Below are 18,267 nucleotides of genomic sequence, written 5' to 3' on the forward strand. Positions count from 1 at the left end.
TTGGTGCATCCCAATGCCATCCGGGCAACAAAAAGAATACGGGATCTTTTTGGTGTAACCAACACGGTACTAACTCATCCACATTCCCCATCAGACATCAGAATCCGTCCGGATTCGGGGTCAGGCCCCTCCTCCGGGATCGGTTACTCTCAATCTTTCGATTGGAGCACCTCGAGATGTCCTCATCAGGGAACTCAAACCTCATCGGTTGATAATCCTCTACGGGTTGTTGGGCGATGTAATCAGACAATACACCCCTCTTGATGCCTTCTGAGCGGTGTACTGTATATCACACTCGGTCAGAATCACTTGTCATCTTGCAACCCGTCCGGTCGATGCTGGCTTTTCAGATATGTACTTGATCAGATCCATCTCGGAAATCCACAAAGTGGTATGAACCAATGTCTCAGTCGGCATACACTGTCTCAGTCGGCGAGCAGCCTATGCCAAAGTACAGCAAGTTTTCTCGAACAGTGAATGTATTGTTTCACAGTCGATAAACTTTTTGCTAAGGTAAATTGCATGCTCTTTTCGACAAGACTCGTCATGCTGACCCAATGCACCTCGTAGACCCCTCGAGGGCTGTCAAGTACCAGATTAACAGTCTCTCTCCATAGGGAGGCAACAGAATCGGAGGTTCCTGCAACTTATTCTTTTATTTTCCAATGCCCCTTGGCAATCACTATTCCACCTGACCGTTTGATCTTTCTTTCTCAACTTGAATATGGGTTCACACGTGGCTGTTAGAGGAGATGTGAACCATGACATGTAGTTCAATCTACCTAATAGACCACAAACCTCTTTTCCTGTTCTCGGTTCAGGCACTTCTTGTTTTTTTTTTTTAAGCAGGATCAACCTCGATTCCTCTCTTACAATGAACCCCAACATCTTACCGGACCGCACTCTGATAGTGCACTTATCTGAATTCAACCTCAGTTTGAATTGTCTTAACCGATCGACCAACTTGGCCAGATTTGCCAGATGCCCCTCTTCTGTTTGGGGACTTCGCTATCATGTCATCAACATAGCATTTGATTCCATGATGAATCATATCATGAAACAAAGTCACTCTGATACGTGGCATCGGCGTTCTGCTTCTCTAGAGGACGGTCTTCTCTCCATGGTAGCTTGTGCACAACGACACCGGTATCCGACCCTGGCATATCCTGACACACCCAGGCAAAGGTATCCACATGCTCTTTCAACAAGGCTACCACTCTGCTTTCGACTTGCCTCTGAAGCGGCCCCAATTTTCACTTCCTTTCTGACCTCGGCGGTATACCGGTTAACAAGCTCAACTCGCTCTTCACGCGGCTGAATCACCTTCTCCTCTTGTTTCAACAACCTGGTTAATCTTCCAGCAGATCACAATCTTCTTCGCCTTCTTCTTCGGCATGATAGATCGGATTGTCGAGGTCATACAGAGGTGTAACCAAATTGTTATCAATGAGATCCGAAGAATTATTTTTCGATGTCGGCACGAGACAAATCAAAAGGGGAAAAATAAAAATAAACATTGCCATTTTTATTTGTTTTTAAACTGCAAAAAATAAATGAAAAACAGGGAACACCACTTTTTAATTTGAAAAACATCCATTTATTTATGATGCAAAATGTTGCACAATGAAACATATGAGGTGGCCCTTACAATGGACCATTACGTGTCGGGCAACACGTATGCAAATAAAATCTGAAAACAAGAAATATTACTCTTCCGAATGAGTGACGGTGCTGATCTGTTAGGCCTTCCAGCTTCCTGGTACGCACGATTTTATCCACGACTCCAGCTCGCGGTCACTGTCAATCTCTTCACCCACTGTATAGGCGTGACCTGGATCTAGCATTCCAGCACTGACAAATGTGAACGGTGGACGGCGTCCTTTGTTTTGTCTAGACGATTCTTGATCTGGCTGATAGCCAACCTCGAACATATCCGCCTTCACCATAATGCCTATGATCTTCCCCCAGCCTGGGATCCCTCCATTTCTCACCACTTCCACAGCCTGTTTATAAGAAGAAATGGACGGCTTTTTCTCTTTCTCAACCCCAATGGCATTTTCCACCCTGACGGTTTCAGCTGCCAGACTGGGTGCTTTACACCTCACATCGTCCATTTCTACTTCAATTATTCCTTGAATTGTTTCCCTCATCATTACACGCCCCTTCGTGGCGACAGCCGCGCAACAGTTATCAACGCCAGGGAAAGCTCCACTCTTCCTCGGATGCTTCTGAACCACAGACATTAGAATCTTTAACCGATCCCCGTTCGTTTCACCCATTTTCCTCTCGTCTTTGGACATCACATTCACCCCCATAGGGCCATGCATCGGCACAGGGTTAGTATTAACATCCGACATCAGCGCAAAATTGATGGCTTTAGAATCCATCAAGTCCTAGACCACATGCTTAAAAGCTTTGCAATACTCAATGTGATGTCCGGGTGCCCCAGCATGGAACTCACACCTGACATTCTCATCGTAACTGGCAGGCCTCTGATCAGGTTTCAACAGAGTCAACATCCTTGGCCGCACCAATCCAAGATCCTTCAACCTCTTCAACAGAAGAGCATACGTCATGGGTGGCCTATCAAATTGACGATCAACCCCCTTTCTTCTCACTTGCTTCCCAGCTCTCTGTGCTCTCTGTTGAGGTGGCTGATGTCGCTGCGGTGCAGGTGAATTACCAACAGGAATGGTTACAGTGGCAGCATAAGGGTGGTAACGATCCTTACCGTGTTCTCTTTTTGCTTGCACACCACCTGGTTCAATCTCCTTCTTGAGCTGACCATTGTCAGGGGGCTTCCTTACCACGGCGCCAGAGGGGTTGTTTACTTCGGATGACGGAACCTTTCCCTGAACTTTCTCCTTGATCATCCAGCCTTCAATCCTTTCCAATCTCTCCGCCATGGCTTTCTGTCCCAAGGCAAGCCCTTTCACAACACTGAACAACTCCCTCATCATCTCTTTTAGTTCGAGAATGTCGGCGTTGGATGGATCCATCAGTTCGGATTTGCTGAGTCTGGGAGGGTATCTGGGCGGAAAAGTTGTGCGCACCGGTTAGATACTGATACCTACAAAACAGCAAACAGGTTAACATGCATGAATGCAACGTCTACCCATATGAGGAAGATTCCGTCCTTTGATTCTGGTTTCATCGAGACGGACAATATTTCATCAATAACATTCTGACATCCGGATGTCTCTCAACCAGATTCTTAATCAGTAATACTCCCCATATGGCTAGGCATAGGTTAGGTGCAGATGAATGCAAAATGGGAATGATGCTGATGAGTGAATGCAATGCATTGTGCCATCCTCCTAGTCATCTGATCATCTGTTGTACTGAGCCTGATCTTTGAACTAATCACAACCATCTGAGGTACTGATTAACCATAAATCCAACTCAAGGGTTCCGAAATAAACGGAACTGAAAAATACATCACCATCATCACCAGACAAACTCTGAGCAGATAACCACAACAAACTCTGAATCGGCCCGGGGAATCCTGAAATAAACGGATCCCCACTGATAAATAACACGGACAGCACTTCGGCGTCTCAGCAATAAATGACCATAAATCCGACTTATAAATATGACTCTGATCAACGGAACCAAAAGTCACCATCAAAGTCACCAACAGAACATGCATCCGAAAGAATCACCCTCCCCTCACAGGTAAATTCTAATCAGGTCATTCTAAGGCGGATAATAGTCTCGACAATCGGGCAGAGATACTCAATGGGTTTGCCCTTTCGGGTGTGCCATTGTAGCTCTCCTAAGATCGTCTAAACCAAAGATCCGGGAAAGAACGGTCACCGAAGTCAATAGTTCAGATGAAGTGACACAACCAAAGTGGATACTCCACAAAGGAGGGGCACTATCAAATGAACCTCGTCCGGCTTGTGGTATGTCACGTTGCAACAATATGCTGATAAAGCAAATGAGGAACGTGAGACCACACTAATCCTAGGTGTATACTCGGGCCTGGGTTTTAGCCCCACTCAGAACACCCACCCCAAAACAGAGGAACCACCTGCACAGAGGACGGCAACATGATAGTATGATGCATGCAAATATTTATGCAAATATATACACAGTCAGAATAATAAATGCAATAAATAAAGCAACACAAGCAACCTAAACTATCCTAGAACGCTAGGAGAGACTCGCTTAGGGAAGATGGACCAGCAGAGGTCAACATCTGGTCATCCCCAGCAGAGTCGCCAGCTGTCGCATCCGCGAAAAACAACCGGCGGGCTGAAACAAAAACAACACAGAGCCGCCACCGTGCGTTATTTATCCCAAAGAGGGAAAGGAAACGCTCGAAGTAAACCTGGGAAAAGCATGGTCTCGCGACCAAAGAGAATGGGATCGGGAGTCGGTTACGCAAGGGGCAGGTATTAGCACCCCTCACGTCCGTCGTACTCGACGGGATCCACGCTCAAAAGATAGGTTAAGGTTGCTAAAACAAACATCACACACACACACTGAAGACAACACAGGTGGGGGAAAAGAGGAGAGGGCTCGCTAGGATATCGCATCCTATGCCTACGTATCTCGTCTGGAACGAGAATCAGAGCTGTCGTAGTTCGGCTCACGCACGCCAAACAAACACACGCACAAAAAGGCAAACATGGAACCCGAACGCCAATCGCTGGACTTACATCAGCTTCTGAACCAAACAGACCCACACTGGAAACCAGATGCCACTTGATGGACTTATACCGGACTCCAAGCACACAACAACAGGATACGGAATGCCAATGGCTGGGCTTACATCCGTCTCCTACACACACAAGAACAAACAAGCAACAAGTTACTAAGGAGTCGGGAACTCGAGCCTAGCAACTGTCAAGCAAACACACACACAAAAAGAAAAAGGGTGCCCGGAGAGACCTCGTACGGTCTCCTGCCTACGTACCTCATCTGGTATGAGGATCAGGGCGACGTAGTTCCCCTGAAAGGGAAAGAAATTCTAACCAGATGCAAAGGGAGACACATTACTAGGGAGCTGTACTCGAGCCTAGATGTTATCATGCATATCATCCCTAAGTTATGGTTTCTATCCTAACTTGCACAGGTAGCAAGCTAAACCTAAACAGGCAAAGCAATCAAAGCAAACAATCACAAATAGCACACACTATATACAGACAGAGGTGGCTCAAACAAGGGTTAGACTGCCAAAGCAAGTCAACTGTATCAGGGTGATGTTAGCTCTTAACCTTGACATTGAGAGTCAAGGTGAAGCCAGATGAAATGGAAATGAAGATTAGACTTCACAGCTCTTATCCCTGGCCAGGGAGAGCTTCAGACAAAGGAAGTGTGGGTCCATAAAGTGGGAACCCTTCTACACTTATGACACTGACTCAACTGTACAACTGTACATGGATCTTGGGTTAGGATCCACAAGGCATCAACATGTAATGTGAGCCAAGGGACGACTCAACAGATTAGCAGGAGGTGGATTACCCACCTCTTGTGTCTGCCAATTGCCTTAACAAAGGTCTTTTCCTGCTTGGGGACAAAAATAAACAAGCACAAACATTGCCTCTTAAGGAGGACTTCAGACAGGTGCCTGGCCAAGTAACAGGCCAGGTCTTCCAGACTACATGGAGTTAGTGATTCTACCTCAATTGGTTTACACAACCAAGCAGCAGCACAAAGCGAGTTCACAAAGAACGATAGCAACTAAGGTACCTGAAATCAATCTAATATAGTCAGTACTCAACTTAAACAGTTAAACAGACAAGTTAAAAGTCACACAGTTAACTGTACACAAGCAATGCATCAAGCAAAGCATAAGCCAATGCTCAACACAAATGAATTAGAAACCACCTACAAAACAAAATTAATGTTAATCAACATCTTTCACATGAGCAACTCAAACCAAGTGCATTAATTCCGCCATGCCATTTGCCTTTTGTCCTGAAAACACAATCCAAACATGAGAAGCATAACCCTAGGACAAAGCCTAGGGTCCAATAGGGATCAAAAACCCAAAACAGAACATGAAAATTATCAAAAATCAAGTTCAATCAATTTAGAAACATGTCCAATTGGTCTCATGCTCATATCATCAACCATTATCATTTCATGAAAGAAATAGTGCAAAGCATGTCACTTAGAAGCTCATTGGACCAAACAGAATGCATCAATCCAAACTCAATCCAAAACAATTCAATAAATCTCCAAAACATTTACAGCTAAACATCATTCATTACATGTCAATCACACCAAATTTCAGATCAATTGGACAATGGGAAGCAAGTCAATTAAATTCATCAAGTTAAAGCATGCTCATACAAGTCCAAACAAAGCACAATTTCATGTATCAACTTCAAGCAAGCATAAAACAGTTTAGGAACATGATAAATGCACCAAACCAAAACCATGGCAAACCTTAATGTGTCTAAAAACACTCCACAAAATTTCAGGTTCATCCAATACATATCCAGAATTTCACAAAACATCTAAAATCATGACTCACAAAAACTCCACATTTGGTCAAACAGAAAGGAAATTCTCAATCAAATTGGAAACACATCCAAAAATTCCATAAATATTCACATGTGAACCTAACATCCAGAAGTATCAACATGCAAAATTTCAGCTCATTTAAAGTCCATATGGCATGGTAACAAAATTCATGAAGTCCAGCAAAACATGGTGTGACACAAATTGTCACACCTCTAATGATCATGTCATATCTCTCAATCCAGGAACTCAAAAATCACAAACCATACACAAAAATGTCCATTAAGGTGTCTAGAACACACATGTAAAATTTCAAGAATTTCTAATTAGGCATCATCATTTCATGATCAAAAGAGTAAGCATGGTGCAAGCAAACACATGTTCATACAAACCCTAGGCCATTCCAGAAATTACACGTGCACAATTTTATTAAAAATAACCAAAAAAAAGTAGAGATTACAAGGATCATGGTGGAAAAAATCTCATTCAATTTGGACTAATGGTTATGGAGTTATGGAATTTTTAATGTTGAAGAAAAATAAAAAATGAAATGGAATGGCATGTAAAATCATGAAGCATAATGAAAAAAATTGCCAAAAGCCAAAAGTAGAACTGCACTACAGCGGGATCGAACAGTGGTACATTTTGAAAGCCTAGCGCGCTTAAACATCATCAGCATGAACAGTGCACGCGAAATTGGATTAAAAGCAGTTTCTGGAAAAAATTTGAATGTTCTTCATGCGTTCTTCTTGACATTCATACATTCATATGCTTAAGAACAAATCTCCACCAAATTGCACAAACCATATATCAATGGAAAGCTCTTCTAACGTACATCACGGATCCATAATTATTTTTTCCTAATTCTTCCTAAATTAAGAGAATCGAAGCCGAACATAATCATGCATGAAACTTCAAATCAACATAACTCTCTCATTTCTCAACCAAATTTAGTGAAACGAATTGCAGAATTTTCTACTAAGAAAGATCTATCCAAATCATCGATCAATTTCAAGAATTATTAAATTCGAAAAATCACCTTAATTTGAAGACAGTTGCCAAATCGCGCGTTTTAGGCCTTGAAATGTGAAAACAGAACTTCTAGGATGCTTGTAGAAGTGAATGGAACAAGTCTTGTTGCTCAATTACGCACGATCTTGATGAAATCTTGAATTGCCATTGTTGCACCTCACTTTGACAGTCCAAAATTTGGCTTGGAAATGAAGAAATCTTGCTTCAATTAGCTTTAATAATGCATGTAGATGATGAATTGATGAAGAACAATGCAAGGTTTGTGGAGATTTTTGGAAAAAAAGTTAGAGAGAAAGTGAAGAGGTTTTTGTGATTTCTAGATCTAGATCTGAATTCTGTTATGGTTAATCAAAAAACAGTTAGGATTATGTTTATATATGCCTTATTAAACATGTTAGTAATCACAATTAGTGTTAATGAAGTGGATTAGTGAAAATGCAAACTCATGCTAAATGTCAATTAGCCAATGCACCCTCCCTCATGCAAAACCAATGCAACAGTAGAATTTTTCTGTTGCAGCAAGTTTCAAATGGTCATTGTGAGCTGTTGCAATTGGAATTATGTGAAAACCATGTTTATTTCTCAAAATCACCTTTTTCCCACCAAATTCAAATTAAGTCCACTTGAAAAATGGACTTTTTATGTGATGAATTTTCATGAAATGTGATGATGGATTATGATAGTATATGTCAAATGGAGTTTGCTCAAAGAAACCTCACTCAATTTGTCCTTGTGAATCAAAAGTTATGCCACTTTGAAAATCAACTTTTTTGGACAATGATCAATCCATAACTTGCCAACCACAAATGAGAAATTCATGTTCTTGGACTTTTTGGAAAGGTGAGAGCAAGATCTACAACTTTCATGTTGAACAAATTTTCATTTGAAACATTTTTGGACATGTAATTTTGAGGAGAAAAACTTTCCATTTTTGGCAGTTTTCAATTACAAGTCACTTTCTATTTTTGGAAAGTTTCCCTCTGACTTTATTTTCTTCATTCTTGATGTTTGAAATGTCAAATGAAACTTGTTTAGACATGAATGAAGTGTATCTAACCCTCTCCCACCTCCAAATCCATCATTTCAGGCACAGTTGACCACAGTTGACTTTTTTGACTAATAGATGAGTTTCAGCTTGACTGATCAAATTGAGCCTCAAACTCCTGATGAAATGGCTCAATGATGAAACCCTAGCTTCCATAAGCTCAATATAACCATATGATCATCCCCATATCCACTGAAAACCCCATCTCCTTGCCAAGCCCTGATTGGCCCAATACAACTGATTAGGGTTGACCAGAGGTCAAAACCCTAATCTCAAGGAATATGATCAAGCATAAGGAATCTCTTAGTGATGACAAGACCATGATGATGATGATGTACCATTTCAATCAAGATGAAGCTCAATCTCCTTGACAACCAAGAAACCCTAATTTGAATCACACATCCTCAGATGATTAATGATCAGTCCATGAAACCTTAGCTTGCATCTTAACCTCTTTATCTCCTGATCAAGACTTAGGAGGATGACTTGCTCAATGTTGCCATATGATATGCAAATATGCAATGCCTAATGACCTACAAAATGATATGCAATATGCTAAGCTAGTCCCAAGAGAGGAGGGCAAATTTTGAGGTGTTACAGGTAGCAGTGATGTGTTGCTAGATACCGCTCACTGTTTATTATGTTAAATACGTGATTTAATATTATTTCCAATGCCGCGAAAACCTATAGGGTCACACACAAAGGATGGATTGATAAGAGATAGAGTAATTAAGGAATACTGTAATGTACGGTGCCCTTAAGTGAATTATAGAACATCGTAAGATACGATGTACTTAAGTAGAATACGAAATATGGTAAGGTACCACGCGCTTAAGTGATTTTGGCATATTATAAGATATGGTCCATATACATTTGAGTGGGCTTTTTAGCTTGCAGCCCTGTCGCAACTGGGCGGAAAAAAAACCGCCGAAAAAAGAAAAACAGAAGAGTCGCCACCGTTCGTTATTTATCCCAAAGGAGGGAAAGGAAACGATCGAAGAAAACCTGAAGAAAAAAAGGAGAAGACAAGGTCTCGCAACCAAATCTTGGGTTCGGGAGTAGATTATGCGAAGAGAAGGTATTAGCACCCCTACGCATCCGTAGTACTCTACGAGATCCACTCTTGTTGTTCTAATCTATTGGGTGTAAGTTTATCTAATGTACTATTTACTAAAAAAAAGTCAAAAGAAAATGACTCGCAAGGATGTCGCATCCACTGCCTACGTGTCTCATCTGAGTATGAGAATCAGAGTCTTCGTAACTCGGCTAGCTATGGGCTAAAGAGAAGTGTGCTCGCTAAGGCATCGCGTCTTATGCCTAGGTATCTCATCTGGAATGAGAATCAGAGCAAGACGTAGTTCAGCTAACTAGGGGTTAAGAATTGCTATCTGAACATGGACTTACAACAGAGGACACCAGCTGTGTCAAAGGAGGATGGGCAGTGTGTTCAACGTCCTAGCAGTAGGTGTCGCAGCTCGCTGAATCGAGTCTTAGGCAGTTACCTCTTTGCAATAGAACGGACTGACATGCCACAAGATCGGAGACGCACGGAAGGTCTAAAAGTGGGGAAGCTCTACTCTAAAGTTGTCATGCAATATGGACCTATGTGTTAGGATTTACAAAGGGGAACATCTACCTAATGTTAGCATACAAAGAATAGGGGAATTCTACATATGTTATCATACAAAGGGTTCTACTTAATGGGTGCTACCTAAACGGAACAAGAGTCGACGGATGGAGCGCGAGAGGAACCACTGATAAGGGTAGATGGTGATGCCTGAGGCAATCGACTTACAGGTAGATGGCGATGCATGAAGCAATCAACTTACAAGAGAAATGGAGATGCATGAAGCAATCGACTTACAAAAGGATGGATGAATATGTGCTGGTTCTGTTAAGTTTTGAAAATGATTACTCGACGTTGGATCGAGTTTTTGATCTTGTTTTGAAATGATTATCGAACGTTCGTTTTAATTCTTGTATTAAAAGATGAATAATGAATAAAAGAATAAATATTATACACTTTATGGGAGAGGGATACATTTGTTATGAATGGGGATGGTTCATGGCAATCAAACAATAGGAATATATGTCTCATACATCATACAAGTAGGCAACAGTTAATCAAACAATAAGATGAGTAACCAAGTGTAAATCAAAGAATCAAATAATGGAGCATTTAAACAATGCATCGGAGTATGAACATGTTAAATAATCAATCAATAGAAAGCATGAATGAGAGAAACAAGTATAAAAGATAACAGATGAATCAAACAGATGAAAATATGCACACGAAGGATCCACTGAATAATTTAATCAGGACATGAGGTAAGGACCAAATAAAATCAAGGTAAAAGGCCTCTAATACATGGCATATGAGATGGACGAGGGAGGATTAAAAGATCTCTTCAATTGCCATAAGCAATCCCTAAGTCAAACATTGATCATAAAGAAGTCAACTGAAAATTCAAGTCAACTTAAAAAATAACAAATAAATAGCAAATTAATCAAGAAAATTATGAAAAATTAAACTAAATAAGGTGGGGTCAGGATATCATCATCCCCAAAAAGATTTTAAAAATAATGAAAATTGGCACGTGAATTAATTAAAACAAAACATAGATCAAACCAAAAGTCAATTAATAAGACTAGGTTAGAAATAAATCAAGAATAAATAGTAAATTAATCAATAAAATTATGAAAAATTAAACTAAATAAAGTGGGGTCAGGACATCATCATCCCCCAAAAAGATTTTAAAAATAACGAAAATTGGTCTGTGAATTAATTAAAATAAAACAGAAGTCAAATTAAAAGTCAACCAACGAAACTAGGTCAAAAATAAATCCAAAATAAATTGAAAATGTGAAATAAAATTCCAAGAAAAGGTCAGGTTGACCATGTGACATAGTCAACCTTCATCCCAAAAATCAAATGCTAACAATAATTTTAAGTCATAAAAATAAAATCAATAAAAAAAGTGTGTTAAAATGGACCATTTAGAATAAATAAATAAAATAAAATATTAATATTAAAAAAATACGAAAATAAAAATTATATAAAATTAAATAAAACGTTAAGAAAAGTGAAAAATATTTTTGGGTAATTTTATGGACGAAGAAAATATTTTAAATAAGAAAAAGAAATATGAAAATGGAAGAATTAATGGTGATGAACATGGTAAGCAAGCGTAGATATATCAAAACATGGTCATGGAAGAGATGATTACCTAATGGAAAATAGAAGTGGAATGGAATCTGATATGTGATGAAGCTTTGCCTCCTTGCCACCAAATTCCAATGCTCTTTTAGGGTTAGGGTTTCAGCTTCTTAAATAGGGTGGATTAGGTGTTCTCATGGGCTTTTTAATAAGTGATTTATCCATAAGAATAAAAGTGTGAAGTAGGGTGTAAAATGTTGTTATTTTGGGCCAAACTTAAGTGAATGGATGTTCAATGCATGGCCAAAAGAGGTAAAAAAAATGTGAATGGCTTGTGCAGCATGTTTAGAAAATCTGATTGGGCCAGCCAGGCCCAAAATCTGCCTAGAAAATCAAGTCATGGTGCCCACTTTAAATGAATGTATCTCTTAAACCATGGATCCAAATGAGATGATTCCAAAAGGATGTGAAAGAAGACATGGAAATTTAAAATTGTTGTGAAGAAAGTATTTTCAAATAATACCTTGAAGTGCAATAAAACTGGCCAAGAAGTCTTGATAAATTTTGAAGATTTTGGACTTAGAAATTTTTCTAAGTGTCCTAAAAAATGTCTCGCTCTAACTAAGCATAACTTTCTCAATTATAATCCAAATGGAGCAAACTTTATATCTCTAGAAAGCTTAGAACAATAGGAACAACTTTCATGTTTGAGAAATTTTCAAATGGAGCTTTTATCTTGATTCAAAATGGGCTTAAAGTGAGTGCAACGATCCTGAAAACTTGCCCTAAATGGAAAGTCAACCATTTCCAAATTAAGTAACTTTTCCAATTCATGATTAAATGATAAATCCATGATCCAACCTTGATCAAATTTCACATGTAGGATCCCTTAGGCATGGATTTTTAGATTCCACTCTCAAAAAGTCAGGAGTTGACTTTTCTGGCCCCACAGTTGACTTTTCCCAAACTGTCTGATTCCTGATTCCAATGATCAATTGAAGCACCTCTAGGTCAAATAAAGAGATGATTTTTTGTATGTAGACCCTTGTGGACATATGGAGAGCCATGGAAAATAGTTTCACCCAAAGAATCAGAAATAAACTGATTTTATACCAAACCCTAGTTTCAGGGCAAAACTGATTAGGAACTGATTGCACTGCTTGCCAATGGATCTTTCTGAGATAATTGTGAATCTTCCTAGGCCAATATGCCTCTCAAAACATGACATGGATGAGCTCCTCTACTTCCAACCGAACATTTCCTGTTGTAGGTAGCCATGAAACCCTAATTTTTGATTAAATCCAGATGAACACTCTGATAGCTTTGAATCCTTCACTGATGAAATGAGGACCATAATAAGATACCTGGAGCCTCCTGAGACCCTTTAGACTTGTATATTTAGAAAATGAAGTCCAATTCTCAATCTTGCTTTGTGTGGGCTCCTTCTGTTAAGGAGTGGTCGATCAAAACCTGATCTCCATGTCACTAATGCAGTATGCAATGAGTATGACCTAATATGATGCTAATGAAATGTGAAACATAATCCCATGCTTCTAGGAAAAATGAAGGGTAAATTTTGGGGTATTACAAGCCCACACAAGTGGTTATATAAATAGAACCCTTGTGTAGAAGCATTGTTACACTTGCAATTTCGTTTTTCTCTCTCTCTCTCTCTCTCTCTCTCTCACTCAAAGCCTTCATTCGTAGCTGCTAGCACTGAGATTGAAGGAATCCGTTCGTGTGGACTAAGTAGAGGCGTTGTCATCGTTCAACGTTCGTGATCGCCACAAGAGGTAACGATTCTATCACTGATCATGTCCATTAGTAAGGATCATTAAAAGAGAAATTTTAAATACCGCTGCGTTTTGGATCGCAATTCTCCTTCAATCACTGTATTAGAATAACCAAAATTAAAGGAATTAAGTGTCTGGAAATAAGCCAAACAACTCTTGGTTCACAAGCTAGACTGTCGCTATATCGTCCTAAAAGAATGTACATGGAGTCCAAGGAAGAGTGATATTTGATCTCAAAAGGATATTATTGATTGATGAATGAAGAAATGAATAAGATAGGATTAATAAATAAGGTAGCTCGCGGAGAATTTGAATTCTCCTGCCTACATATTCTCATAATGCAATGAGAAAGTCAGAGCTTTCGTAGTTCATCCCACTACGACTGATACAAAGGAAGATATATGGATTGTCAGGGTACATAACTCTTCGAGGCAGAAAGAGGAGAGCCAAGGTTCACAACCTTCTAGGCAAGGTAGATTCCTTAACAAGCAAGAGTGTGGCACTAACCAATTATGGTTACCAACCACATGGACAAATGAGATATGATTGGCCTACACACGAGAGGATTTACAAGGCAGGAGATTTTCCTAAGCACGGGAAGTCTTATAAGACGAGAAAATAAGGAATGATTGGCCTACACACGAGAGGATTTACAAGGCAAAAAAGCTCAACAGGTTTGTCCAAGCACAACAGGTCTTATAAGACAAATGAATGATTAGGGAATTTGTCAAAGCACAAGAGGACTATCAAGGCAAACAATGATTGAATGGAGTGGGCCTAAGCATAAGAGGTCTAATAAGGCTCGCGATGAATAAGGGTTTGCCAAAGCACAAGAGTACTAACAAGGCATATAATGATTGATTTGATTGATTAGGATTCAAATACTTGATCACAAAGGGCATGATCTGCAGGATATCTTAATACCAAAAAGGGTATGATAAAGGATTCACTAGAGGAGAAATGATTGAAGTGCAATGGTGTTTCACTTGTTGAAGTGTTGAATGATTGATGCTTGCTTGAAGAATACTTGTCAATTGCATGATTCAAAATGCACTAAAGTCTATGAACAAGGGTAAATGCTTTGAATAGCCAAGGCCTACACCCCGTACACAAAGTCACTATAGACAAGGATAAGAGAAACTTTGTCTCATCATTCCTCATTACTTAAGGCTCATACCGTGTAACCCTTATCATGATTGATAAGTGTTGTTAGGGGATTCTGATTATTGATCTTGATGATGCCATGTTGTTTATTGTGTTGAGAAGACTTGACAATTGTTTGATTTGAATTGTGCCAAAGTCTATGAATGTGGGCGAATGCTTTGAATAGCTAAGGCATACGCCTCGTACGCAAAGTCATTCTAGACAAGGGTATGAGAAACTCCGACTCATCATTCCTCATTACTTAAGGCTCATAGCTTACAATTTGAATCACACTTGGCAAGTGTTGATACCTTTGTTGTGCTTGAGAAGTAGTCCATTTTGCTAGCTAATGCTTGAATGATGTTGACTTGAAGTCTTGATCTTGCGTTTGAACCTTGAGGTGTTAAGCTCCTGAGATTCAGCATATCCAAAATAGATTGAGCATAATGAGCTTTTCATATCAAGTGATCAAGCTTCTTTTGATCACTTGAATATAATTAGGGATTTACAGCACCATACAAAGGATTTGGTTGACCAAAGTGTCCTTTGGTCAACACTAATCAGTGAGATTAAAAAAATAATAGTTAAAACTAGGTATAAAATAAATCTATTAAATTTATCAACTAAATAAAATCAGACACATGTGATTAATGCCCTACACTGAGGGAATATGCATGAAAAATCAAGATTCTAAGTCCTAAGGGGAAATGGTAATTATGTACAAATTGCTAATATTGAATTAATTTCTAACAAATAAAAAGTATAATTAATACTTAATTAAATCTAAACAATTAAAAACTTCTAATTCTAAAGTTCTAATTCTAAGATTCTAAAAACACATTATTCTAATTAAACTAATCAAGATCTAATCCTAATTAACTAATATTTCTAGAATCTAATTGGGTCTTGAAACTCTAATTGAGCTAATTAAAACCTAATCCTAATTAAATAAAAAATAAGAAAATAAAGCCCCAAAAAGAAAAGAAAATGGACCTTGGCTCCGAAATCGGGTGCCAGCCTGCGGATGGGGGTGAATTGGAAGAGCACCTTGGGTGCAAGTAGGGGTGTGCATGGATAATGAACCAAACCAAATTGAACCATATATATGGTTCGGTTTGGTTCTTAAAACCATTTTCATAAAACCAATTTATTTTTTAGAAATCAGTTTATAAGTGGATAGAAATTTGATTCATGGTTATTGGTTATTTTGCACACCCCTAGGTGCAAGGGCCCATTCTGGGCCTATTGGCCCTAGTGTTGCAGCGGCAAAACTAAAACAAGAAGAAAAAAAGCTGAAGCACTTGGTTTGGGCCTTAGGCCCAAAAAACCGGATTCACGAGCTTCCTTTCATAGGGACACACTCAGAAACTTCAAACTTGAAAACACGCTCACCGCGCCTACGCGGAAGAACGCCGCGATCCTTCGTGTTCATCCTCACGTTCTTCTAAATCATTGATCATGGATTCATGTTCGAGTTCAAGGTTCCTCGCATCATCGTCACATTTCGCCGCATCACCAACTTCAGATGTAAACGTGTTTCTTCCACAAATCAACAATGTTCAACATCACGTTCATCAATTCCCAAGTGTTCATGGCTTCGCATTCAGAAACTCCAACTCGTCGCTCAGGATTCGCGTATTGGATGTAGTATCGCGTCTGTATCGCATTGCATTTTGGTGCCGCATTTTCAGAGCTCAATGTCACGTTTTAGAATCTACCTCAATTCGGTTCGATCATTCATACTTTACAAGCTCAATCAGTTATCAAAATTGTGCAATTGAAACTGAATGTAAACTGAAGCGAAATTGAAGACTCTCCATTTTTCGACGCCGCGATGACAACATGTATAAACTTATTTTCTTTGATTCTAAGTCGTTTTTCTCCTTCTGCAACTGATTCTGTGATTGTTGCTTCTTTGATTGCGCGATTAAATTTGAGGCTTGCGTGATGTGTGTGTTAGTGAACGAATGTATATTCTGTTTGAATCCGCTTCTATTGATGAATGATAATTCTGTTTGATGATTAAATCTTTAATCTGTGAGTGAACGAAACTGTTTTTTGAATGAAAGGAAAACTGGCTTGTGACCTCGACTTCAGTTACGAATTTCACTTGGAATTGCTTCCACATTCTCACGAAATTAGGAATTCTGTTAATGTAGTTATAGGTTAATTCAGTTAGTTATAGATGTAATCCAAATGAAAATGAAATGTGTTAGTTAGTTAGAAATTCAATAGTTAGTTGAAAGGAAATTCAAAATGAAACTCAAGTGAAATGTCACAATTGAAATGCTGTTTTAAATGAAATGAAAATACTGCTATGACATTTAGTGAAAATTCAATTGAAATGTTTTTGAAATGGTTTTTGTGAATTCTATTTTAACTGTGAAGTTTGTTATTGTTCTGTTAATAGAGGAAATGTTAGAGTGACTTTGTTAAGTTGTTGGTTAGACTTGTTGTTGCAGGGCTGTTGTTAGAGATGTATTGCTGCAATAGTTAGAATTGAAACTGATTCAATTTGTTAATTACAGGTGACGATGATTATTCCTATCGGGTTTTCTCCCAACTTTCCAGTCCAACAATCTCTAGCCGGAATACAATCCAATCCATTCCCTATTTATTTTTAAAGATGTTGCGACACAGGGTTGCACCAGGCTGCTTAACACCCATTTCTTGTGAAGGCCTTAGCACACCTTTCAAAACAGGAAAGTGGTGTAACTGTGTATTATAAAAACTAGGCACGAGTCTGATGGATATATCCAAAATTAATTGATTCATATGCATGCTTCTTGTGGGAATATTATATGGGCTCATAACGTTTTGATAGTATTTAGGGAAAATATTTGCTTCATGGAAATCCATGTTAGATGGTTATGCCAAGTGTGGGGAAATGGTTTTGGCTCAGAAAGTTTTTGAGTCAATGCAGGAGAGGTATGCTCGGTCATGGAGGTCTTTGATTGATGGTTATGTGAAGGATTTTTATGCTTGCAACTTTGTTAGTTGTCAATGTGTTTAGTGCATTACCTTGCAGTCTATTGGTGGGACCGAAACTATGTTTTCTTATTAGACTGTTATGCTGGATTTTTAGTACTTGTATGCTCCTAATTGTTTGATGGGTGCAGGGTTAAGCATGGTTCATGAAGAAACATTAAAGAAGTAACACCATGGCTACCATGAGCAAACTCATGGACTTGGAAGTACCAAGGAAGAATGGTCTATAACATGAAGAAGAGATAGAGATTAGGGTTAAGTTGATGGATGAGGTGAGTTGCCTTACCAAAAAGTCAACAATTGACCAAAGTTAATTGTAGGGTCAAAGATATTTTTAATGCAACATTGGCAATGTATGGATGAAATGAACAATTGAATGAAAATTAGCCTATTTATTTTAATGCAGAGATATTTTTGTTTCAAATTGTGACTTTCCCATCAAGACTTCAAATTTGAATCTAAACCTTGAATCATGCATTAAGAACAAATGGACTTATAAATGCATTGCCGAACTAAAAGTTGTGAACCAATGAATTAGAATGAAACCATTAATGATATGAATGCAAATCATGAAACTTTAATAGAAGCAATACAAATGCATCCAGTACCGTGAATTAACATGAACAGTCTAAGGC

At 38.9% G+C, this 18,267-nt stretch overlaps 1 long non-coding RNA gene across 1 annotated transcript; it reads left to right on the top strand.

Annotated features, from left to right (window-relative positions):
• Window positions 1–15,976: 15,976 nt before the first annotated feature.
• LOC127106484 (uncharacterized) lies at window positions 15,977–18,033 on the top strand. The gene is made up of 2 exons (XR_007795409.1): window positions 15,977–16,488; window positions 17,173–18,033. It is a non-coding gene; the product is annotated as an uncharacterized LOC127106484 (long non-coding RNA).
• The last annotated feature ends 234 nt before the right edge of the window (window positions 18,034–18,267 follow it).

The sequence above is a fragment of the Lathyrus oleraceus genome, chromosome 7 (genome assembly GCF_024323335.1).
Source record: "Lathyrus oleraceus cultivar Zhongwan6 chromosome 7, CAAS_Psat_ZW6_1.0, whole genome shotgun sequence".
Classification (NCBI taxonomy): domain Eukaryota; kingdom Viridiplantae; phylum Streptophyta; class Magnoliopsida; order Fabales; family Fabaceae; genus Lathyrus; species Lathyrus oleraceus.